The sequence below is a fragment of the Pongo pygmaeus genome, chromosome 10, assembly GCF_028885625.2.
Source record: "Pongo pygmaeus isolate AG05252 chromosome 10, NHGRI_mPonPyg2-v2.0_pri, whole genome shotgun sequence".
Classification (NCBI taxonomy): Eukaryota; Metazoa; Chordata; class Mammalia; order Primates; family Hominidae; genus Pongo; species Pongo pygmaeus.
Genome location: NC_072383.2, coordinates 129,101,949 through 129,128,030, shown reverse-complemented (window position 1 = coordinate 129,128,030; position 26,082 = coordinate 129,101,949).

Genomic DNA, 26,082 nt, shown 5'->3' with positions numbered 1-26,082 from the left:
ACTGACCACTGGAAGGCAGTGAGGGACAGAACACACAGGTAGCTAGAGGAGCAGGGGCCAGGCAGAGGGAGCTGCTTGCAGAGCCTCTGGATGGCGGCGCCTGGAAGGTGGAGGAACAGAGTGGCCTGGAGGAGCAGGTGATGGAGAGAAAGGAAGCAGACACCCTCAAGAAGGTAGTGGGAGATCAGGGCACTGGGAGCCTTGAAGGCCATTGTCAACTCAAAATCCTCTACTGTGGTGGCCCTGGGAAGCCTTTGGAAGGTTTGAGCAGAGATGTGTCTTGATTTATCTTTAAAAAACATCTTATGTTGCCATGTTGAGAATTAGACTAAAGGTTGCAAAGATGGCAATAGAGAAGCTGGTTAGGAGGCAATTGTGAACATCTGGGAGGAGAGATGGTGGCTTGCACCAGGGCAGTAAGCAGCAGCAGGGGAAGGTCACATTCTGGGTCTTTTGAAGGTGGAGCTTGTAGGATTTGCTGGTTGTTTGGATGTGGGTTTTGAGCAAAAGAGATGAGTCTAAGAGTTTTAGTCCAAGCAACTAACTAGAAGGATAGAATTAACCACCAACTGAATTGGGGGCATCGTGGGTGAAGCATGTTTGGGAGAAAGCCCAAAAGTTTGGGTTTGAATATGTTAGATTTAAGATGTTTCTTAGATTTCCAAATGGAGGTGTTAAAAAAGTAGTTGAATACGTGGGTCTGAAGTTCAGGGAAGTGGTTCAGCCTGGAGAAGGAAATTTGGGTCTGGAGTTCAGGGAAGTGGTCCAACCTGGAGAAGGAAATTTGGATGGATTGGGGAGTAGCTCGCATATTGGTGGTAATCCAGGTCTTGACGTTGGCCATGTCCAGTGAGTGCCCGATGTGGGGCACAACTGTGCTTCCCCCTTGCTGCGAGGCGGGGTCCTGGGTCCGGTTCTGACCAGGCTCACACCGTGGTCAGGTCCTGTCACACTTCCTTTCCCTCTGGCATGGAGCCTGGCCACGTGTCAGCAGTTGTGTTAACCTACATCCCCCCCTCCCCGGGGGCAACACGGGGCAGAACTCCCCCGGAGATCCGTGAGGAACCTGGAACCTCAGCAAGAAAGGAACCTTGTTTTTTCAGTCTTGTTGGGTTTCAGTTGTTTATGATCTCAACTCACCGAGTCTGCCCTGGCTCTGGACGTGGGTATGGTTCAGATGCTAGGAATAGTAGTCAAATTATAATGTAGGGAAATGGATACGTAGGGATTTATTTTTCTGATTTCTTTGACACACAGTTTGAGCCAGGAAATACTTTCATTTTCCAAACTGAAATGGAAAGAAGTTAACTGGAAGTTAAGAAAGTTGGTTATGGCTGGGCGCAGTGGCTTATGCCTATAATCCCAACATTTTGGGAGGCCGAAACAGGGGAATTGCTTGACCTCAGGAGTTTGAGACCAACCTGGGCAACGTAGTGAAACCCCATCTCCACAAAAATAAAAAGAAAATTAGCCAGACGTGGTAGTGCACACCTGTAGTCCCAGCTACTCAAGGAGGCTGAGAGAGGAGGATCGCTTGAGCATGGAGATTGAGGCTCCAGTGAACTACCATTGTGCCACTGCACTCCAGCCTGGGCAATAGAGCAAGATCCTGTCTCAAAAAAACAGTTACATATCATGACTATTTCACTAGCAGCACGGAATGGCTTATCTATAAGATGCTTGAAGGTTCGGTGCTGTCTGAGTGCCTGCCTCAGTCTCCCCCAGCTTTGGAAAGCAACTGGCCCCTCTTCTAGTGGCCTGCTTTGAAACACATTCTATTATCTATATCTGTACCTATATATCTACAACTATATTTACATCTATCTCTATATATCTATATTCATAGATTTTCTTACTAAATGCGGCAATAATGTCAACAGCTCACTTTAACTGAGTATGTACTATGTGCTGGCCCTGTTCTCTATTTTGTACATTCACAGAAGCCCCGCAAGGAAACTGCCACATGCCTTAGAGTTCCCAGGTGCTGGAAGAAGGCACCCTAGAGCTGCACCCCCAAACCCCATGGCAGGCCCTCAGCAGATGAGGTTTGCCTTGCACCACCTCTCCCTCCTCCTAACTTATTTCTGTTTTGTGGTTCTCTCCACAGAGGTAAGCTATTAGAAACATTTATTTCAGCCTACATACATGATGTTTTCTAAAAACCATAACATTCTTCTTTCTAAACTCCATGCTTTGGACAAGCTAACATTCCCTGCCACTGTTCCCCATTGTGTTTTACGGAGGCAGCAGATGTTTGTGACCTGCAGATGGGGTCTTGTACTCTTTCTCAATTAGTACCCACAATAACCCAGGAAGAATGTTATTCTCACCATGGGCCAAGTGGAAGCAGAGGTTCTCAGACTGTGAGCAGCCTGCCCAGAACTCACCAGGGACGATGATGGAGCCAGGACCCAACCTGATTTAATCCCACTCAAAATATTCAGTAGGTTGAATGACGATGCCTGCAAAGCAGTGAAAGTTGAGGGTTTCAGAGGCTGTTAACTCAGCGATTCTGGGGCCATCTAGGGATGCTGGGACCTCTGGTCACCCTATCTCTGGATCTGAAGTACTTAACACTGACTTGTTATGGCACCAATAGGCAAGGCCAAGCACCCACTTACTTCAGGAAATCACATTTATGGCGTATTTCCTAAAAGGCAAACATGTGTCTCTTTTCCCCAATCCCCGCCTTCCTCGTTAAAAGTAAACCAAAGCTGGGCATGGTGGCTCATGCCTGTAATCCCTTCCAGCCCATTGGGAGGATGAAGCAAGAGGATCACTTGAGGTCAAGAGTTCAAGGCCAACCTGGGTAACATAGTGAGGCCCCATCTCTACAAAAAAAAATAGTTGGGTATGGTGGTACCAAAGAACCACTTGAGCCCAGGAGTTGAAGGCTGCAGTAAGCTATGATCAAACCACTGCATTCCATCCTGGATGACACAGTGAGACCCTGTCTCTAAGAAAATGAAAATAATGAAGTACAAAAAAACCCCAAACAAACCAAGGAATGGACATGGAAAAACAGCCTTTCAATGTGGCAGGACATTGATAATGGCCTTCAATATTGCCTTCAGAAACCTCTGCTGGGCTTCCAGCTCTGGCCTCCTCCGCAGGTCACTAAACCCTCCCAACAAACACAGATCTCGGCACTTGCCAGGAGGGACAGCTTGCCCTGCCCCTGCAGCCGCAGCAACACAGGGCCAAGGCCTAGCCACAAAGCCGTGCCACTCACTGCCAATTAGTTCTGTTTTCAGTATAAACAGCACTGCCTTAAAGAAAAATACAGCTTCCCAGAGCGCAGAACTGTTTATCCCCCCATCCGCAAACAGGTGAGGGATTGTCGGCTCACTCACAATGCAGGAAAAGTGGGACACTTGGCTTGCTTTCCTGCAAACTGCATTTTGAGGAAGGCCACCAGGAGCCCTGATGCCGAGTCACAGAACAGGCCTGACTCTACAGAGGCGGAAGGCAGAGAATGAGCAGAACAATGATCCTATTCTCTACCCGCTTTCTGGCAGATTTTTTTTTTTTCCTGTGATTGTTGTTGGAGTCTGTGACAAATAGTCCGCAAACACCGAGCATTGGCAGAGCCGCCGCGAAAGGCCTTTGCGCCCAACACAAAGGCATCTGTTACGCGGTGCACCTCCCATCAATGAGCGTCCGGCTCTTATGCTGTCTTTGTTTAAAAGGAAAAAAAAGATCCTACTTAAGCAAAAGTAAACCACAGCCTGATACTGTGCCAACTATATTAACCAACTTCTCTTCGGAGCCTTTGAAGTTGGCAGGGGGCAACATGCTTGTGGTGCGAGGAGAGAATGATACTTTAAGCGATTCCTTTTCATCCCTTTAACTTAATGAAAGATTAATGGCCTTGTTATTTTTGTTTCTGCTCTTTTTTTTCCCCTTTAATATCCACCCCCACCACCCCCACCACCCCTGCCATTGAAATTGAAAATCCCTCCCGATCGTGGTTTTCTGGATCAGTGGGTTTTGTGAATACAACTCCTGCCCCTTCGTTACCATCCGCAAACTGGGTCAATGACTCCAAGTCCAAAACATCCAGGTGTCTTCAAGGAGGAGGTCCCTGGTGGATGAACAGGTGGGTGGCAGCCCAGGAGAGCTGGATTTTCTTCAAACAAACCCCACCTCCTTTGAGTCAGGCTGGAATGCCTTGGCGGGGATTTATTTATGTTTTTCCTTGAAGATTCAGTGCAGTGTTTTTGGCACCATCTTGGGAGGCGGGCCGTGTGCTGATCAGGAGGTGGTCACACGTCACAGGCCCAGTGAATCCTGCTGGCGGGGAGGCAGGAGGGCACCAACACAAAGTTGTTCAGTCAGCAAGAGCCTTCCTCTCCCCCCGCAGCCACTCCATTTTCCAGGCTTGTTCTCCTCCCCGTCTTTCTCTTGCTGCTGAACGCTAACTCCATCCACCAACCGTAGGTGCCAAAAAACACAGGTGTCATTCCGGATACCAACTCACACTACCCTCCCCACCCATATTCAGCCGATTACCAAGACCTGTTGGTCCAGTCTCCAAACATATTTCAAGGACAGCCCTTGCTATTCATGCCCTCTTCCACCCAAGCACACACTACCTCACCGCTTGCCTGGAGAACATTTGGAGTCAGCATCTTCTTTCTTACTCTGCAGCCAGTGGGACCCCTCTAAAATGAACATCGTGCTACTCTCTTGCTTAAAACCATCTGTGGACCCACGATTCTCTTAGAGGAAAATGCCAACTCCCTCCTGGGGGCTGGAAGGTCCTGTGTGACCCGGTTCCTGCCCAGTTCTCCTGGGCTCCACACAGTCCTCTGTCTTCCCTGGGCCCCGTGGGGGCTTCAGCATCAATGCCATCCTCACCTCCTCACAGGATCAGCTTCTGTGGTCATCCCAGCCTCAGGAAAGTGCACCCTCTGAGACCCACAGCGTCCACACACCATCTACAGCATCCTCCTCACCCCGCCTCCTTGTGCTGATGTTACTTCTATCCCTTTACCCCTGTTTTATCTTCTTCTAAACACTCATCTTTACGGGAATGTATTTGGGATGGATGGCCCAGCTCCTTCTATGGGAATGCCAGAGCCGTGGAAGCAGTCATGGTAAGTTGGACTTACCTGCCCCCTGGTGACTGATGAGTGCCCTCCTTGTGCCTGGCACGCTGCTGGGCGGTGATCCAGGCCACCTCCCTCTATTCATGGGGAACAAATGGCATTTGCCTTCATTGTGGCCCTAGTATTCAAAGCACCATGTGAAAAGAACAATTCAGTAGCAGAGCCCCATTGAAGACTCCAGAAATGGTCTCAACTATTTGGCCAGCTAAATCCAAGAAAAGTGGATGCCCATATGAAGACACCAAGGAGATATTTAGAACATGGCCAGAAGTCCCAAGCTCATTCAGCTGGATAGAGTCGCACATTTAGTTTGTACCTGGCCAGCTTCTGCAAACTCAGAGATTGATTACTAAGTGAAACTCAACAGAACAACCTAGAAATTATGTTACCTAGAATGGGGTAGCACCTGGCTACTCACTGGTTCTGCTAATTCAAGAAAAATCTAATGATATCTCATTATGAAAGGCAGTAAGAGGCTGCATTTATTCAAAATTTCTATTGCAGATAAATTCCATAAAACCCGGGAAGGCTCAGCTCCTGGTGAGACCCCCAAGGTGGGGTGGAGCTGATGAGACCCCCCAGGTGGGGTGGAGCTAATGAGACCCCCCAGGTGGGGTGGAGTATATGCCTCTCTGCACCTTCTCAGACCTGACTTGTACATCCCATATTTCATGTGGATCTTCGATAGATAATTGTCTTCCAGAATATTTTAAAACCTCCTCTAGGGCTGAAAATGAGTCTTACTCATCCCATAGTAAGAACTTGGTGAGTGCTTGTTTATTCTAAGATCTGTGAAATCCTGTAACTCAGTGTAAGACCCTCCCATCAGCAGAGGGATAAGCAAAAGGCAGCCAGGCACAGTTGTTTTGCTTGTTTGTGGGCACAAATATTGCTCACGTAATTTTAATTTCTTGTATGTGATTGAAAGTTTCTGACACATCCCCATACTTACCCCAGTTCTAGCTACATCAATGATTCTCACGTTTTGGTCAATTGTATTTTAAAAACTCTTAATTCCAGTGAAAATGTATGGTAGAGAATTATTTGGGTCCTATGATTCTTTAGCTTGGGATTTTCAGACCCATTTTTAGCATTTTACGGCTGACTTTCCTGCCAATCACTAAAATGGAGGAGTGTTGGGCTGTGCACACCTGACACAGACTGTCCCAAGAAAGGGCTGTTGTCTCGTTTCCAAGCAAACAATGGCCATGTTGCATAAATGCTTAAACCCTGTACTTGGAAGAATTTAATGAAGACAGACCCTGATGCATGACATTAAATACATTCCCTTCTTTTAATAACTCAAGTTGATTTCAGATCGGGAATCACAGTCGTCTAATACTATGAAAATTAAACAGAAATTTTCTGCCATTACACCAAGCAGCCTGCTTAATAAATCAGTAATGAAAAAGAATAATTTATTATGGCTTGTGAATTCTGACAGCTCTAAAAAGATGTCCTTCCTCTTCCCCCAGAGGGAGAACGGAATTTTCTTTTTACCTTCAATACACTGGCATTAAGCATAATTTCTCTGTCTGTAGGACTTTACTATTGAAGAGGAGAAGGGATTAGATTTTTACATCACAACCTATTTTAAGCAATTATAATCCACAAGTAATCTTTCTCATTCATCCCCCCTGGGGCGAGGAAGATGTAAGAGACTGTTCTGGGGCCTCAATTTAGATCAATGTTTGCATTCCTACTTGCTGAATTAGCTGGGATTCTGGAGTGTGGAGCCCATTTATCTCAGACGCTGTGAGAATGTGGGCCTCACTCACAAAAGGAGGTTTTTTGCCGATTGAGTGCCACTAGTGCAGTCAAATAACATATCACCCCCATCCTTTGCCCTCGAACATGTCTTTTGGTCTTTGGCCTCCTTGTGCCAGTGTAGGAAGAAACTTCTCGCTTTGTGGGAAGCCATTTGGGAGTTAACAACCTGGCTTTCCTTCAATCCACTTAGATTTCTGGTCATTCTCAGCATCAGGTAGTTGTGCACTGGCGTCTGTTCATACAGGCTTTTTTTTTTTTTTTTTTTCCAGGAATTTTGTGAGCCAGTTGTAAACACAGAATTATTAAAAATTAAATTACATAAATGTACATTTAAAGAAATTGTATTGGAAATAAAGGTAGAAGAGAACTCAGAGTTTCAATGCACTCCTTGATGATCTGTGCTCCTGAGGCTCACTGCATGGGGGAAATGCTCGCCGGGGACTGTGCGCATCTCTTCCCATCTCTGACTGGTGAGTCATGTTGGTAACTTGAAGTTGCCCATGATGGGAATATTTACACCACGGAAATTGGCAAACATAACAAATCAAGTGTGTTTATTGTATTTATTGTATTGTGGTCATTTTGTTTTCCTGAAGAGTTGATTATTAAACCTTTACCAGCACACTGCTGGCAATGCGGGAGGGGATGGGTGACAGCAAAGACATTCCTAGGCTTAAAATTAGCCGTGGGAGGCCAGCACCTGCCTCTGAGAGCCACTAAAAGTGACTTATTTATTTACAATCTCTTTTATTTGTCCAACACCTATTGTGTCCACAGCACTAGGGATATGGCCATAAGCAAGGCAGATGAGGGCTCTGCTCTTAGAGAGCAGACATTCTCATGGATTAAGCTCAATGGGTCTGATAAATTGACCAACGTGTTAGAGCATAGGGGGCCAGGTTAGATCAGACGGCCAAGGAAGGCCTCCCTGAAGAAAACTTGTTTTATTTCCTTCATAACCCTTATCAAAATTAAAATATGCTTATTTCTGTGTCATCCTATTGATGATCTGCTCCCCATGCCCCCAAGCCTTGAGTGTGTGCCCCATGAGGACAGGGACTTGTCTGTCTCAATCTGTATCCACAGGGTCTACTGAGTCAAAGTGAGAACACAAGGCACAATAGATATTTGTTGAATGCATTAAATGGGACTTGAGCTGACACCTATGAAATGAAAATTATTCCTGTGAAGAGGCAGGATATGAGAGACCCAGGCAGTGGGAATAGCACCTAGAAACCTCTGAGGTGGCAGAGGTGGCCAGAGCAAAATCGAAAAGGAAGAGTGAGGTTAGACCAAGCACTTACCTACAGAGGAATGGTTGGCAGAGCCCATGATTCTCCTCTTCCTTCCCCATTCCTTCATCTCTACATGGTTCATGGGGGAAAAGGCCATCAGCTTTACCTTCCAGTCCAATAGTTCTTTCTTCCACTGTATCTGATCTGATCTTCAATCCACCTGAAGCAGGGCAGGCAAACCCCACACTGGGCTTAGCCCAGGAAGGATTTTGACTGTGCTTAGGCGCGAGCTGGTGGTAGGAGGAAGCAGCTTTATGGAGGTGCAGGGTAGCAGCCCTGTGACCACCACACCACAGCAGAGCAGGGCCCATAGGCAGTGCCTGAGAGTATCAGCCCAGGGCAGTTCTGCATCCATATTTATACCTACTTTTAATTCCATCCCAGACAAGGGTGAGCTTATTCAGAAATTTCTAGAAAAAGGGTGGGAACTTCTGGGTCGTTGTCTTGCAAAAGGGGCAGTAACTTCTGGGTGTTGCCATGGCAATGGTAAACTGACATAACACTGGTGGGCGTGTCTTATGGGTGTTCCCATGGCAATGGTAAACTGACATTGCACTGGTGGGCGTGTCTTATGAAGGGCTGCTTTCACCTCCTTCTTATTTTTCAGCCAGTCTTTAATCTGGTCTGGAGTCCAGACCATGCCTCCAGAGCTATGCCCCGCCTCCTACTTCACATCCGTTGACTGTTTTATTTCCAACACTATTTTTTTATCTTAGAATTTCTACATGCTTCTTTTGCAAATCCACACATTTTTAAGGTGTTCTATTCTTTTATAGTTTTCCATCCCTTTCTTTAGTTTATGATCATTCTAAAGACTTCTGGGATAAATAAGTTCAACCTTGACATGATATATTATCCTTTTAATGTGTTACTGGACTCAGTATGCTAATATTTTGTCTATTTATAATTATATATAAGATTAGCCTGTAACTTTTGGGCATAAGACTTTGCAATTGTCATATTTTTTCAATGATTATACCTCTGGTAATCTGAATATTCTTCTTTGGCTTTTTACTTTGAATTCATTGGTCTAAATTAATATTGCATTTTTATATCCCTTCCCTTTTAAACTTACTACATCCTTGATATCCCTTTTGTAAACAGCATATAGCTGAGTTTCTATTTGTACCCAAGTTGAAGGTGTCTTTCCTTTTATAGGGGAATTGGGTGAATAGCATTTATTATCTCATGATGTCCTTACATGCCTGTGTTTCTGTTTATTTTATGTTGTTTCTTTTCCATGTTTTGTTTTTTAAAAGTTAAGCTAAGCAAGGCTTATTTATTCCATTTACCTTTTTATAAACAACGGCTTTAGTAGTTATACATACTAGTTATATTTTTCTAGAGGTAATTTAAATTTTTAACCATCATATTCAATTTTAAATTTTTATTAATGTCTAATATTAACCAATAGCTTCACCCGACCAAACAAGAGTCTGGGCACACATTCAGTTCCATCTCTACCACCTGTGGGCTCTCTGGGGTGCAGTCTCCTTCACCATCTTCATAGCCAGTAGCTCCTGGTGGAGCACTGGACACCAGCCCAGACTTTGGTCTGATTCACCCAATCCCAACTGCTCATTTTCAGGTGTTTCTGGAAGTTTTCTCTTCTACTGATGGCATCATTATTGTTTTCTACATATATTTAGATATTTTAAAATATATATTATATTTTCCTGTAGTTTCTGGGGATTTGGAGCAAGAACGGGAGGCACATGTTAACATGTTTTTTTGATCAAACATCCTTTTTGAGACCACTTTGTTGGTTTTAAAATATTTAGATAATTAATCTCTCTACTGTTTCTTTATCGATAGCTTTGAAAAATAGGTATTAGAATCTCAATTTTAGAGAAAAGAAAATTAAGGAGCAGGAACATTAACTAATTTGTGTGAAGATATCCCTCTTGGTAAGGAGAAAAACGAGGGCTGGAAACCAGATTTTTCTGATATTTAAGCTCATGTTCATTGTGCTCTGAAAGGTGTGGCAGTTTTCTTTCCCCCTTCTCGTCCTTCTTCTTTTTCTCTTGTTCCTCCCCCTCCACTTCCTTCTGCCATTATCATTACCATCATCACCATCACCACCACCATCATTATTACCATCATCATCATCACCATCACTATCATCACCATCGTCACCACCATCACCATCATCACCATCATCATCACCATCATCACCATCATCATCACCATCATCACCATCATCACCATCATCATCACCATCTTCACCATCATCACCATTATCATCACCATCATTACCATCATCATCACCATCATCACTACCATCATCACTACTAGTTTCTTTACCCCTAAGGAACCCCTGAGTCCCTTGGAGGGCAGGGACTACTTTTTACCACTTTGGCATTTCCTGTACCTACTGCCTGGCCTGATGCCCACATTTGTAAATCCTTCTTCAATGTTTGTTTCTGCCTTTTGAATTTTAGCTTTCTGTGAACAGATTTGTCTTGTTTACTAACATTTCCCATAGTGTCCAGTAGATGCCAGGGACAGAGTGAGTATTCAGTAAATATTTATCCAATAAACGAATCAGTGTTTCACAGATGCTGCAAAGTACTACAATATAAAAATGAGAATGTAAATTTGAAGACAGAAGGTAAGAAAAAAAGCTCAATTAGAAATTGGGTTGTTATGTAAACCTAAAATACAAAAATTTAGTTTCACTAGTATAACACCGTGACAGGATGATTTAGTTAGTGATCTCTAAAATCATCACAGCTGAAAAACATCTTGCTCTATATTCACTACCTGGTATACTATGAAGCCTCCTTCTGTGCATTTACAAAAAATAAAGACCTATAACTTGGACCTAACTTTTCCACAGCATTTCATCATCTTAAATGTCTGGCCACTGCATTGCTACCACAATGGGAATTGTTACTAGGAAGCTTAGATTCAAATTAAGGTAGTTCCAAGGACTTTATTAATTAGCACATTCAAAAAGTATCCATTGAGTTTCTCCAGGATACCAAATACTATGGGCAGTGCAAGACCGATAAATAAATAAGATATAGTTCCTGTTATTAACATCTTTACATGTCATCGGTGAGGAAAATGTGGCACCCTTCCTGACTGTAAGTCCTCTTATTGGGGAAGTTCTCGGCTTGATGGGGGAGTCTTGTTTGCCCAGCTCTTCACAGGAAAAGGGCTTGGCATTAACATGACCTCACTGGGTTTCTCTCCAGGTTTCAACTTGTGCCTCATGGGAATAAAGCTGTACACCTTCATTATGCAACCTCGTCCTGCACCCATCAGCCCCCACCCTTCATACCTACCCTTTTAATCTTTCAAGAAGTGAAAAAAGTTGGCTTAACCTCAAACATCCTTTACACCAGGAGAAATGTAACGATGATTGATGGTTATTCTAAATGACCTGGGGTCAAGGATAATATTTAATTCTGCTTTGTGTCCTCTTTGGCGGGTGGTAAATGTTGGTTACATGAAAAATATCGCCCTTGTCCCCAGGTGGGGTCCATGAGATTTCTCTAATGCAAAGTGACTATTTTTCCCTTTGTGAGTTATGAGTATCTTGCAGGGAAACACTTTGAGACTATGAAAGTATCCTGTTTCTCATCAAACTTTCACCCACGAGTTTCAGCATCCCTTGATGATTATTGTCGGAAACAATTATGACAGTAGTATTGTTGAATGGTGATTTGGCAAATCACCTTTACATGTACATGTAGGGTGATCTTAAAACAAAATTAAATCTGGAGGGATTCTGTGCAGGAAGAACATGCATAGAACATTGATCCAAATTCCTAGATGGGCTAATGAATAAAGTCCTTGGAACTATCTCAATTTGAATCTAAGCATCTTAACACTGTGGTAGTAATGCGGTTGGCAGACATTTAGGACAAAAGAATGATGCAGAAAAGTTAAATCCAGGCAATAGGTTTTTATTTTTAAAAAATGCACAGAAAAAGTCTTCACAGTTATCCAGGTAGTGAATACAGAGCAAGACGTTTTTCAACTGTGATGACTTTGGAGATCACTAAGTCATCCTGTCATGGTATTTTACTAGTGGAATTAAATTTTCACACTTTAACTTCATATGACAGTTTCTTTTACATGTGACTATGCATTGAAAAAAACCTTACCTTAATGACTCTTGTACCTTTTAGCTGTATGACCTTTTCATGTTCCTTATATTCTCTGAACTTTATTTTACTTATTTGTAGATTGGGAATAATAATAGTAATTGACTCATAGGGGCTGTCTGAAAATTAAGTTAAACAATATGCATAAAGCTCCCAGATGAGTTTGTGATAAACAGCAGATATTCCATCAAAGTTTGCTATGAATATTGTCATATTTATCAATATTTCTCAACACTGATGGGATCTTAAGACAAAATTCAATCTTGAGGGATTCTGAGCACAAAGAAAGAAGATGTTGCAATGCCATCTTGAAGTGAGCAGTAAAGTTGTTCACAAAGGCAAAGACCGCAAATCCCTGCCTGGGAGTGGCAGGCTCTTCCTGAAAGGACTTAAAGGCCTCTGGGAAAGCCGAGGGACTCCAGCTTACATTTTTTCCGGCTCCTCAAAGCACACATCTGTGGACCCTGATAGGGGGACCCTGCTTGCTTTCTTCTGTAGAGATAAGAGATATGCCAGAAATCACCCCTGTGGAATTATTCTGTGAAATTGGGAGTTAGGCCATCTGACGACTTTCTTGTGAAATGAGAGTATCCTGAGGAATACCATTATTTAGGAACACCTTCCTGTCTGCATTTGGGTTGGAGTGTATTACTGGACGCGGTGTTTCCGCGTGTGACAGTGGATGGAGCCGCAGAAGGTCAAGTGAAGGTGTTTACTTCTGGGTAAGAGGGAGATAGAAGATCCTCACAAAACCACATCATGAAACTTGTCTTCCGGATCATGGCTGCAAGTAAGTCACTTCAGTTTCTGGTGAGTAAAATCCATCTCTGCCCAGCATGCTCTTGCAGAATGCGAACCCCTTGGACTGTCGCTGTTTTTAAGACAAGCAGCAGAAGACCGGACCATGGGTTAGAAAGCCTTGGCTTCAGTCCATGTGTCAGTTGGGCAAAGCAACTTTGTAAAAGTCCAGCTCCTCTAATTCTCCTGATCTATGAAATGGGGATAATTGGAGGTATAATAATTGTGCTGGGTTGAAAATTCATGTTCACCAGGAAACGCAGAATGGACCTTGTTTGGAAAGAGGGTCTTTCCAGATGTGATTCGTTAAGATGAGGTCATGCTGGAAGAGGGTGGGCCCTAATTCAGTGATCGGGGTCCTTAGAAGAAGAGAAGATTTTGGACACAAAGAGACACAGAGGGCAGCATCATGTGAAGAGGGAGACAGATGGAAGTGAGGTGTCTACCGACCAAGAAGCCGTGAGGATTGCTGGAAATTCCAGGCACTAGAGAGAGGTGTGGGACAGACTGTCTCTCAGAGTCTCCAGAGAAACCAACTCCAGTGGCACCTCAATCTTGGACTTCTGGTCTCCATAAATATGAGAAATAAATTTCTGTTGTTTTAAGTCACTGCGTTTGTGCTACCTTATTACAGAAGCATGAAGAAACACGAGACAGTAAACAGCCACTGCGTGGTGTCTTTCTCAGGTTCAGTTTGAGTCATACACAGAAGACCTCCAAAGGTTCCTGGTATGTTCATATATGGGTTGTGATCATGACCCTGGGAGACAGTCCAGGTTCACACTTGCAGCTCTTGCACTCAACTGCTGAGGGCTTCGGGTAGCTCCCGGGTTCTTCTGGGCCTGAGATTCCTGGTCTATAATCAGAAGCCACCTCTACCTCGTGTTGTCGGAAAGATGTAATGGGGACAGTGTGTAGAGGGCCTGTCACCAAGGAGGCACCTGGGAGATAATAGCTGCTGTTATTATTATTAATATTACTTATGGAGAATCCCTTGTGTTTGCTTTCACCCTGCATTTGCTCTTTGGGGCAGTTATTGGGATCGCTGAGCAATACTTAGTGTGTACTTATGAAGCACCTCACTCTGCATGTGGGTGTCAAGGAATTGTAACCAGGGCCCTCAGCCCCGGAACGGTAAATAGCATAGAGAGGGGAGAGAGGATGGGAGCTGGTGCTCTGTGGCCACGCCCATCTGCACTGCACCATGGAAAATGCATGCTCCCATCCAAATGGGCAATACTCTCCCTTCTTATGAAAGGGCAATACTCTCCCTTCTTATGAAAGATCTAAGTGAGACCGTCCTAGACTCCTGAGATTGGAAATGGGTGACTGTCAAGTGGAGTGGGAGCTGGAAGTGACAGGACTCCTGTCCCCTTCTGAGATGGAAGGGAGCACACATCAGAGTGGGTGGGTCTGTTGCGCATATTCGAACCCAGTAGTGCTGAACTTATGTGCTCTCAAAATCCTGCAAATACTATTTTCTTCCAAATGAACAAAACCTGCTCCTTGGATGAACCCATTGAAGTCTGCAGGATGCACTTCTGTGAGATTTGGGCTTTTACAACGGAAGTTTAGGTGGGGGAGGCTTTGCTTTCTAATCAGGTACATCAAACACAGTCAAAATCCCTTCTAAGGTTCTTCTTGAAAAGTCAATGAATGGATCATGATCAAAGTGTTTGAATTTTCCTGTGTCCCCAAATAACACAATTCCTGATGATACATTAAAAGAGGACTGTATGTAAAGGAATAAGGACGCTTCTTTATTTGGGTTTTCAGCACACTGTGGTGCTAAGCTCACCAAAGTCCATTGAGTATATCATCTCTTTCTTCTTTTATCCTAAAAGAGAACCTTCTAATCTATTGTCATGACCATACTGTGTTTATAATAAACCCAGTTTATAAATTATAATTTTATTCATTCACTCAACAAGTGTCTCCTGTGCCCCTACTGTGTGCCAGGTGCTGCTCAAGGCACTGAGATGCAAACGCAGAATGAGACACACAGACCCCTGCCTCCCTGACCTACCCTTGCAGGCATGGACACAGGTGTTCAGTGTGATCCCAGTTAGCGTCTCCCATGTGCTAGATGAGCACAGGGTTCTGGAGACATAAAAGCAATGAAGACAGGGAGCTGGGTCACAGGCTGAAATTCTGGACAGCGATTGCAGAAGAGGCCTCCTGGGGAAGGTGACATGAGAGCAGGGTTTAAGGAGGAAAGGGGACCAGCTGGGCAAAGGTTGGAGGGAGGAGCATCCCGGCTGAGGAGAGAGCACCTGCTGAGGCCCCGAGGTAGGGCCAACCTGGCCCTGGAAGGATCTGTGGAAACTGGAGCAGAATTAGCCAAGAGGAAAGCAGGAGGGGCTGAGGCCCAGATCACAGGAGGCTGCGTGGAGCCTGCTGGTGCCACGGCCTCTGCTCTGAGTCAGGCGGGGAGTTATTGGAAGTGAGGAGCAGAGGAGTGACAGGAAATGATGGGGCTGTTACAGGACCACCAGGGCTGCTGTGTGGACAGGCAGCTGCCAGGGCTACCAAGGGCAGAAGCAGTGATGCCAGCCTGGAGGCTGCATGTGTGTCCATATCTACATCTCGGTCTACACCACACCTGCATCTCCATCGCTGTCACTTCTATTGTCATCTCTATCCAGGTAGGAGGCTGTATGTCCATATCTACAACCTGGTCTACACCACACCCATACCTACATCTCCATCACTGTTACCTCTATCATTATCTCTATCCGCCCTGGAGGCCACATGTGTGTTTTTATCTACAACCCAGTCTACATCCACACCTACGTCTCCATTGTTGTCACCTCTATCATCATCTCCATCCAGCCTGGAGGCTGCATGTGTGTTCATATCTACAACCCAGTCTACACCCACACCTATGTCTCCATCGTCGTCACCTCTATCATCATCTCTAACCAGCCTGGAGGCTGCATGTGTGTTCATATCTACAACTCAGTCTACACCACATCTGCATCTCCATCACTATCACCTCTATCCTTATCTCTATCTATATTAATATCTGTCTGTCTATCACCTATCATCTATCCAGCTCTACCTACCTACCTGTCATCTATCATCTATCTATCCATCTATCATGTATCACCTATCTGTCTATAAGTTATCTATGTCTATTTATTCATCTATCATCTATCTACCTACCTTCATCTATCTTCTACCTATCTATCCGGCTCCATCTATCCATCCATGTATCTATGTATGTATCTATCATCTACCTATTCATCTACCTATCATCTACCTATCTATCCATATATCTACCTATCTATAATTTATCTGTATCTATCTATCTATCTACTCATCGATCGTCTATCAACCTGTTATCTATCTACCTATCCGTGTATCATCTATCTTCCTATCATCTATCTATTCATCTATCATCTACCTATTATCTATCTATCTATTCATCTCTCTACCTATCATTCATCTATCTATCTATCTCCCTTTATAATCTCCTTATCTATAATTTTTTAACCAGATGCAGAGGACTCGGTGAGTTGTACCCTCCGCTCAAGGCATGTGGACATTGTGAGCACTGTTTGTTTCCTGCTGCTGTTGTAATAAATGACTGCAAATGTCATGGTGATTAAAACGCCACCAGCTCACGCTCTCACAAAGTCTGAAACGGGTCTCCCTGGGCTGTCTGCAGCTCCTGCCCCGACCCCATGCCCACCGGCTTTGCTGCTATCAAGGTCCCCATGGGCCTCTGCCTGCAGAACCCAGTGCTGGTCCTCAGTCTTCTCCCTGCTGGAGCGTTTGGCCGTCTGTGGCCCTGGGAAGAATTTCCTTATCCTTAGACGTGATTTCCCCTTGGCTTCAGGAAGCCACCCTTTGCTTTTCCTTCTGCCCCATAAGCCGCTCTCTCTCAGGGCCTACTGGGCCCTCCTCTTCCCCTGGACCAAAGGACCCTGGAGCACCCAGAGCCCAGGCCAGCCCTCTCACATCCACCTCCACCCCCAATCTGGGGGTCCATCTCTTCTCACGGCTTTAATGACCACTTGTCTGGCAACGACTCCCAAGTGGATATCATCAGCCTGAACCTCAGCCTAAACCCCAGACTTGCCTGTCCCCATGGCTCCCTGACAGCTCCTGGCAGAGGTCCAATGGGCATGCAGAGGGAGGGCTTTGACTGGAGGAATAAGGGGAGGAAGTAGGAGGCAGCCGGTGTGGGCAGTGCTTCCCAGGAGCTTTCCTGAGCAGGGAAGTGGAAGTGGGGCAGCAGCTGGATGGGAGAGCAAGGTCCAAGAAGGTGTGAGATTTATTTTTATTTTTATTACTTTTATTTTAGGTTCAGGGGTACATGTGCAGGGTTGTTATATAGGTAAATTGTGTGTTACTGGGATTTGGCATACAGATTATTTCATCACCCAGGTTATAAGCATAGTACCTGATAGATCGTTTTTCCATCCTCACCCTCTTCCCTCCCTCCACCCGGTATCTGCTGGTTTCTTCTTTATGTCCATAGGTATTCAGTGTTTAGCTCCCACTTACAAGTGAGAACATGCAGTATTTGGTTTTCTGTTCCTGTGTTAGTTTGCTTAGGATAACAGCCTCCAGCTCCATCCACGTTGCTGCAAAGGACATGATCTTGTTATTTTTACGGCTGCATAGTATTCCATGGTGTATATGTACCACGTTTTCTTTTCTTTCTACTTTTTCTTATTTTTTAGGCTGTTTCTTTTTTATTATTTCAATTGTTTGGGGGTATAGGTGGTTTTCAGTTACATGAATAGATTCTTCAGTGGTGATTTCTCAGATTTTAGGGCACTCATCATCCGAGCAGTTGTACTGCATTTTCTTTATCTAGTCTATCATTGTTGGCATTTAGGTTGATTCCATGTCTTTGCTATTGTGTATAGTGTTATGATGAACATATGTGTGTATGTGCCTTTATGGTAGAACAATTTATATTGCTTGGGGATATACCCACTAATGGGATTACTGGGTCAAATGGTAATTTGGTATTAAGTTCTTTAAGAAATCGCCACACTGCTTTCCACAGTGGCTAAACTAACTTGCATTTCCACTAGCAGTGGATAAGTGTCCCTTTTCTCCACAACCTCACGAGCATCTGTTATTTTTTGACTTCTTAGTAATAGCCATTTTGACTGGAGTTAGATGGTGTCTCATTGTGGTTTTCATTAGCATTTCTCTAATGATTAGTGATGTGGAGCATTTTTTTTGTATGCTTATTGGCCATGAGTATGTTTCTTTTGAAAAGTGTCTGTTCAACAGTTTCTCAGATTTTCCTTATGTTTGATGACATTGACAGTTTTGAGAAGTATTGGTCTGGTATATTGCAGAATATCCCTCTACTGGAATTTGTCTGAAGTTTCCCTCATGGTGACACTAGAGTTATGGGTTGTGAGGAGGAAGATCACAGAGGTAGAGTGCCATTTCCATCACATTATATCAAGGGTATGTAACATCAACATGATAAATGCCTGCTGATGTTGACATTGATCATCTGTCTAAAGTAGCGTTTGTCAGGTTTCTCCACTGTCAAATGTGTTCCTTCTGTCCTTACTGTCTTTGGACAGATGTTAACGTGATCATCCCACACTTGGGGAATAGGGAGTTATGCTTCTCCTCCTCACTGGTGGAGTGTCTACATAATTGATGTGCAATTCTGCACAGATTTGTCTCTTCTCCTCTATTTACTAGTTTTTCTCAAATATTTATTTTATATTTATAAACAAATATCATGGATATTTGTTTTATACTTTGGGTTTAATCCAACACTATTCCCTTGCTCAAATTGTTCCATATTTGGACATTGGAAGCTCTTTTACCACATGGATCACTCTAGCCTTTCCCCTTTGCTTGTCTGTAACCTCCAATTCCAACAATGAGAAGCCTGGCTCCCATCATAGGCCATTTCCTTCCTTGTTCAATTCAAAGCATACGTGTATAGTGGTATCAGAATTGTCAGCCTGTACTTTCAGTAGGAAACAATTCTGTCAACAAGAATAAAGTGCGCATCTGTAGTTAGTTTTGCCTTTAGTCTTACAAATTCCATTTATTTCTAAAGTTACATAGGTTAGCACCTTTTCTACACCCTCTTCAGTGAGGTTGTTTCATATATTTATAATACAGTTAGATTTTCTGGTCATGGTCTACTAGTCTTTACTAGGATCACCTGACGTCTTCAATAACTTTTGAAAATTTTTCTTACTTTAAGGTTCACTCTCTGTATTGCACAGCATTTGTGTTTTGGCAAATGCATGATGTCATGCATCCCATATTACAATATCATACAGAGCAGTTTCATTGCCCTAAAAATCCCTGTGCTTCATCTATTCCTTGCTACCACCTGCCATCCAACCCCCAAACCCCTGGCAACCACTGGTCTTTTTTCTATCTCTATAGATTCACCATTTCCCAGCATGTAATATAATGGGAATAATATAGCATTTAAGTATACAGCCTTTTGAGACTGGGATTTTTTACTTAGTTATGTACCTTTAAGTTTCTTTCATGTCTTTTCATGTCTTGATAACTCACTTCTTTTGATTGCTAAACAATATTTCATTGTATGAATTTGCCATAGTTCGTTTACCCATTCACATGTTAAAAGGTGTATGAATTACTTCCAGTTTTGGGTGATTACAAAGCTTCCATAAACATTTATGTCCAGGAATTTGCATGGACTTAAGTTTTAAATTCAACTGAGTCAATATTTAGGAGCACAATCACTTGATTGTATGATAAGACTATGCTTAAAAAAACAAAAGACAACAACAACAAAAAAAACTGCCAAACTGTCTTCTAAGTGGCTGACTTCTGTTGCATTCTTACCAGTAATGAATGAGGGTTCACATTCCTCTGCATCCTCCCCAGTATTTAATATCGCCAGGTTTGGGGATTTTTAAACATTCTAATAGACATATAGTGGTATCTCATTGTTTTATTTTGCAATTCCCTAATGATGTCTGATGATAAGACTTTTTAAAATGTTTATTCCCCATTTGTATATTCTCTTTGGTGAGGTATCTGTCCACATCTTTTGCCCATTTTTTAATAGGATGTTTTACTTTTCTATTGTTGAGTTTTAAAAGTTCTTTGTCTATTTTTGGATACAAGTCCTTGATCAGATATGTATTTTGCAAATATTTTATGTCAGTCTGTTTCTTGTCTTTTCATCTTCTTAACAGTATGTCAAAGAATGACATATTTTAATTGTAATGGAAAAAAGTGTCTGTTCATGTCCTTTACCCACCTTTTAATGGAGTTGTTTTGCTTGTTAATTTGTTTGTTTCTATGGATTCTGGATATTAGACCTTAATCGGATGCATAGTTTGCAAATATTCTCTCCCATTCTGTAAGTTGCCTGTTTACTCTGTTGGTAGTTTCTTTTGCTGTGCAGAAGCTCTTTAATTAGGTCCTATTATTTTTATTTTTTAAAGATTGCATAAGAGCACATCTGAAGGCTGATGGGAAAGATGGAGAAAAAAGGGAAAGATGGGTGAGAGAGAGAGGAGAATGGTGGGAGGGAGTCCTTGAGTAGGCGAGAGAGATTAGCATCCAGGCACTAATGGAAGTGTTGGAGGATTCTTGAAGTGTCAAGAAGGAAACGGGAGAGATGACTCTGTTCCCCAGATACCCTGGGAGACTGCTCCAGAGGCAGCGCCATCCATCTGCGGCTTATGGGAAGGGTGGAGTTTGTTTATGGTTTAAATAATAAAATAAATGCTGCCCTATCATCCATGGTTACCAGGAGTTGGTGAAAATATACATCAGGCATGGTGTGTCTTCTGGGAATAAGTGCTGGGCATTTTCCTCTCCCAGGGGATCCATCCCAAGGCCCCTGTGTATCATCTGATGCTGACCTTCTGTCTCCTCATCCAGGAGGAGGGGAAGGCGTCAAGGTTTGCGAGGTTGTCTTTCTCCCACGCCATGCTGCCCACCATGTCTGCAGTGGGTTAATGCCCAGGTTCACTGGAAAGCCCGGCTGAAACCACAAACCCCCTTCACTAGGAAATCGGGCTCCTTCTGGAACCTAGGAGAGAAGTCAGAATCCACTGATTCTACTGATGGGGACTCCTTTGGAAATATGGATCTGAGAACGTCCCAATCACCCAGGTGCGATGAGGCCAGGCAATCTCCGGAAGTGTTAACAACTCCTCCAAACAGACTGAATTTGAATGGTGACAAGCTGCTTTCTCTCCTCTTTGAGAAAAAGAAGCCAAAAGATCTAAATTCCCTCGTGTGATCCCATGTTTTTATACAAGAGCTCCTGGATTTTTCACTTCTTCCTAGCCACTCCCTGTGTCCGCTACAGAACATGATCTGTATGGAGAGAAAGGTTTAGTGCAGAGGAAACATGAAATCAGGCCAGACCAGAGGCACAGAAGAGAATCCTGAGTTCCTAACAGTTCCGTTTTGCTACGAATGAGACCTGCAAAATGGAGCCTTGTCCTTTGGGATTCCTCTAGAGACTGATTTTAATCAGCGAGGCATTTTCACAGGTGGCTGTCACCCGTCTGCATGGGCATTTCTGCTTGGTGCTCAGAACTGAAAGGGCCCATCTCCATCGGGACTGTGTTTCCACCACCTCCATCACCTGCCCTATTTAGATTTCCCAGGAAGGCAGTGAGTGTCTCCGGCGTAAAACCCGCTCGCCTTTCAGTGGGGATGGGTCAAGGCCAGGGAACTTTCTCTCTGCGAAATTGCCAGTTGCTGCTCTCACCTTCCTCCTCCGTGCAGCTCGGCGGCCCTTTCTCTTTCTCGTCGGTCCAATTTCTCACCCTCTCTTCTTTTTGTAGAAATACTGAGTCTGTTTCACGTCCTCCCAGGAGCTGTTAGACACTGAAACCTGCAGCTGAGCTGAATTCAGGTTGGAATGCTGCACCCTTTTCTAGTTGCGAAGACGCACAGGGTTAAAAGAAGGAAGAACATCCCAAATAGGCTTAACGGAAAGGAAGCCGGGATCCCCAGACCACAAAACCAGCGAGGGCGGGGAGGCCGTGCAGAAATGTGTGTGTCCTTCTCATGTCAGAATCTTAAAAACGTTTTATGAGCGAAGTTAATGGAGGAGGCAAGATGTTTAATGAATAATAAAGTCAGGCCATATGCTTTATCCAGAGAGAAGAGAGAAAGAAGTATATGTGTGCACGCACACACACACAAGCACACACACACACAGAGAGAGAGAGAGAGAAAACTGCAACGCATTCTTTGTTAACCCAACCACAATCCAATTAATGATGAAAGCATTTTAGCCTTGTTCCAGAACATAGGGGAGATGTTTCAGATCTGTTTCTACTACCTCTTAGGGGACCTGAAAGGAAATCCCTACTCCAAAATATTTTCCAAATTAAAGTGTCTAACAATCAGCTCTGTCAACAAATGCCTTTTCCTCTCCCTGAGTTCAGTGCTGGCATATTTTCAGAGGTGGAATTTGTAGTTATGTCTATAAAGCACTGACTGCCCTAGGGTGAGAAGCCCTCATGGTGCCAGCCCATTTTCTTTAAGCCTGTTTTCTCCAAAGAGTTCTTAAAAGGCATTTTCCCAAATCTGGAGGTGAAAGGCCCCCAGGGCCATAATATCCATCCTCATCTTCTAAGCAAGAACACACATGGCTTATCCTGAAGATGAATTCACACAGCAAAACTTCTCTATATGTTTCTGGGTGGCCGCTCTGGATTTGTACAAATTTCCCACCCATTAAATCCAAGATTTCTGCTCTCTCCTCCACAAGAAGAAATAAAGAACATAAGCCAAAATACCCCCAACATCCACATTCTCTGATTATAAACAAATCCACAGTGATCCCCATCTCTTCTTTGGAACAAAATCCTTCTTCCTTCCCAAAGAGTAACCTCTACTGGACGCTTGGTACTCATTCCTTCCTCTTAATTCTTGCAGCCAGGGCTTCTCTGTAGGAGCCGAATGCCCCCCACCCCCTTCACTGCCCTTCCCTCCAAGGTTTCTCAAGCTATGACTACTACCGGCCTGCCAGGTGGCCCAAGCGCCCTTTCCCCCACCCCGCCCCCCAAACCTGCAACCAGTCTGTATCTCGAATCCCCAACGTTCTCTAATGGAACTGATGTCTAAAAAGTCACCTCGGACCATCCATGGTCAAATGGCTGGGCTAACTGCCCCTCCTATCCTGTTTGATGTCCTAGGAGCGCGTCACACTGTTGCCCACTCTCCTCCAGAAATTCCTCCTTCCTGGATGTCTGTGCATGGAGGACTCCTCCCTTCTCTGCTTCCTCCTGACCCAGATGTTGTTGCCCTGAGTCCCCTTCCAGGTCAGCCCCTGCTTCCCTGACAGACGTCCTCTCCCATGGCTCCTACCACACTCTGAGCTCTACCTCTGGTGCTCCCCCAGACCTGTGCCCTGAGCTGGTGCCTCGTTTCCCAAGGGCTCCCTGACACGCTGCTGAGCTCTACCTCTGGTGCTCCCCCAGACCTGTGCCCTGAGCTGGTGCCTCGTTTCCCAAGGGCTCCCTGACACGCTGCTGAGCTCTACCTCTGGTGCTCCCCCAGACCTGTGCCCTGAGCTGGTGCCTCGTTTCCCAAGGGCTCCCTGACACGCTGCTGAGCTCTACCTCTGGTGCTCCCCCAGACCTGTGCCCTGAGCTGGTGCCTCGTTTCCCAAGGGCTCCCTGACACGCTGCTGAGCTCTACCTCTGGTGCTCCCCCAGACCTGTGCCCTGAGCTGGTGCCTCGTTTCCCAAGGGCTCCCTGACACGCTGCCTACTCACCTTCAAGCAGCTGCGATGAAGCCTATCTAAAATTAAACTCACTGTGGCGCCCTCACACACACCTGTTCTGGTCCGGGTGTCACTCTCCATGTCAACGACTTCCTTCCACCTGCCCTTCGTACCCTTCCATAACCGGTTGTCCGGTCCCATCTCTTTGAGCTCTCAGAGCTGGGTCTTCCTCTGCCTGAACTACGGCAGCAACCCCTACGCTACTCCCAGTGGCAATCTCTTCACCCTCCAGCTTGTCTTTTGTTTTGGAAACATGCATCAGACTCTCCAGTGATTTCCAAAGGCATCATCTTATTTAATCCTAAAAACAACCTTTCAAGGCAAGAGGACGACTTGAGCCTAGGCGTTTGAGATAAGCTTGGGCAACATAGTGAGACCCTGTCTCTACAAAAATAAAAATTTAAAAATTAGCCAGGCATGGTGGGGCACACCTGTAGCCCCAGCTACTTGGGAGGCTGAGGTGGGAGGATTGCTTGAGCCTGGGAGGTGGAGGTTGTAGTGAGCTGAGATCACACCACTGCACTCCAGCCTGGGCAACAGAACAAGATGCTGTCCCCAAAAAAACAAAAAAAAACCTTTCAAGGTTGGTACTCATATCTTCCCATTTTACAGCCAAGATGAGGGAACAGCTTGCCTGAGGTCCCATAGATAGTACTTGAAATGCCCCAGTTAACATTCACAGCATTTGTTCAGCCTCATTTATTTACATCCACAGATTGTGTTTCCAGTTATACTACTATTCCCAAAGCTGTTTATATATTGATTTACATAAAGCGTTCTTCTTTTGGTACATGAAGCTGCGTAAATTTTACATTTGTGTTTGATATTAACAGTTCTTTCCCTGTGCACCAGGAAACCGGGCTTATCACATATGCTCATGTGATCAAGACAAAACACCTTAAATAAATAAATAGTCTTGAGACTGTGGAAATACATGTAGCACAGTGGTTAATTGTCCTCTCCTGCTGTGTGGGCTTTAGCTGGAATTATTATACACATGCATACACACACATGTGCACACTTACCAGCAGACATGCATGTTCACATATGCATTCACACATGTTCACATATGCATTCACACGTGAACACACCCCCCACACATGCACATATATGCGCATGCTTACATGCACACACATCCCACACACACATGCATGCATGCATATGCACACACACACACACATACACACCCCTTACCTTTCCTTACTTCAAAATTTACAGCTCTATTCATTCTACATTAGTTAGATTTCCTTTTTATCATCCTCACTTGCAAAGCTGTCTATTTTTACATTCACTCCAAGGGCATCATCTAATGATACACAGTAGGGAGTCATGGGCTTTTTAAAAAAGCACAGCTCTAAAGTTTGTGGAATAAATGTAAATGTGTTCACTTGTGTGGAATTTTTTTCTTTGTAATATATATTTTGATACTCTTTATTATATATAGGACAGTATATAGTATAGTACAGATGCAGAAAATTGCATTAAGAAAGTGTACTGCCTAGTGAAATAATATAACCAAAACTTTCATAGCTGCCATCCAAGTCAAGAATTAGGACAGTGTCAGCCCCTTCCCGCTCCCTACTCCCAGATGCTGTACCAGGAACCACCCTGCACTCCACTTTGGAAGTCACCACTACTCTTATTTCTTGATAGTCAATCCCTGGTTTTCCTTTAGAGTTTCATCACTCAAGTGTGCATTCTAAGCACTGTAGTTTGGTTCTGTCCACTTTAGCATGTCTTGTAAGTCTCTTTTAATTGACACTGCTTTTGCCTCTTTTTTCTTTTATGCATAATTTATTTGTTGAAGATACCAGGCTGTTTGACATGCTGAGGTCCCGTGGTTAGGATTCTACTGAAAGCATCCCCATGGTGTAGTTTAACCTGTTCCTCTGTTCCTCATCTTTCCTGTAAACTGGGAGTTGGACTGATATATTCAATCAGATTTAGTGGGGCAGCTTCTTAGGTGGTGTGGTGTTTACCCACCAGGAAGCATATGGTGATCCATTGTCTCCCTTTTTATGATGTTAGTAGTCATGGGTCCTCAGTGCTTAGAACCAAGATCTTCCTAGAAGTAGTGAAATGATGACACTGTAATTCTACCATATGTTCCTTACTAGCTGGAATAATTTCATAAAAAGGCCATTTCTTTAATGTTTTATTTGATTTTGTAGTGATGCAGTTCATATTGGACAGTTCATATAGTACAGTTATTTCTCTTTTGCTACCAATTTTCAAAATAATGAGTGAGTTTAAC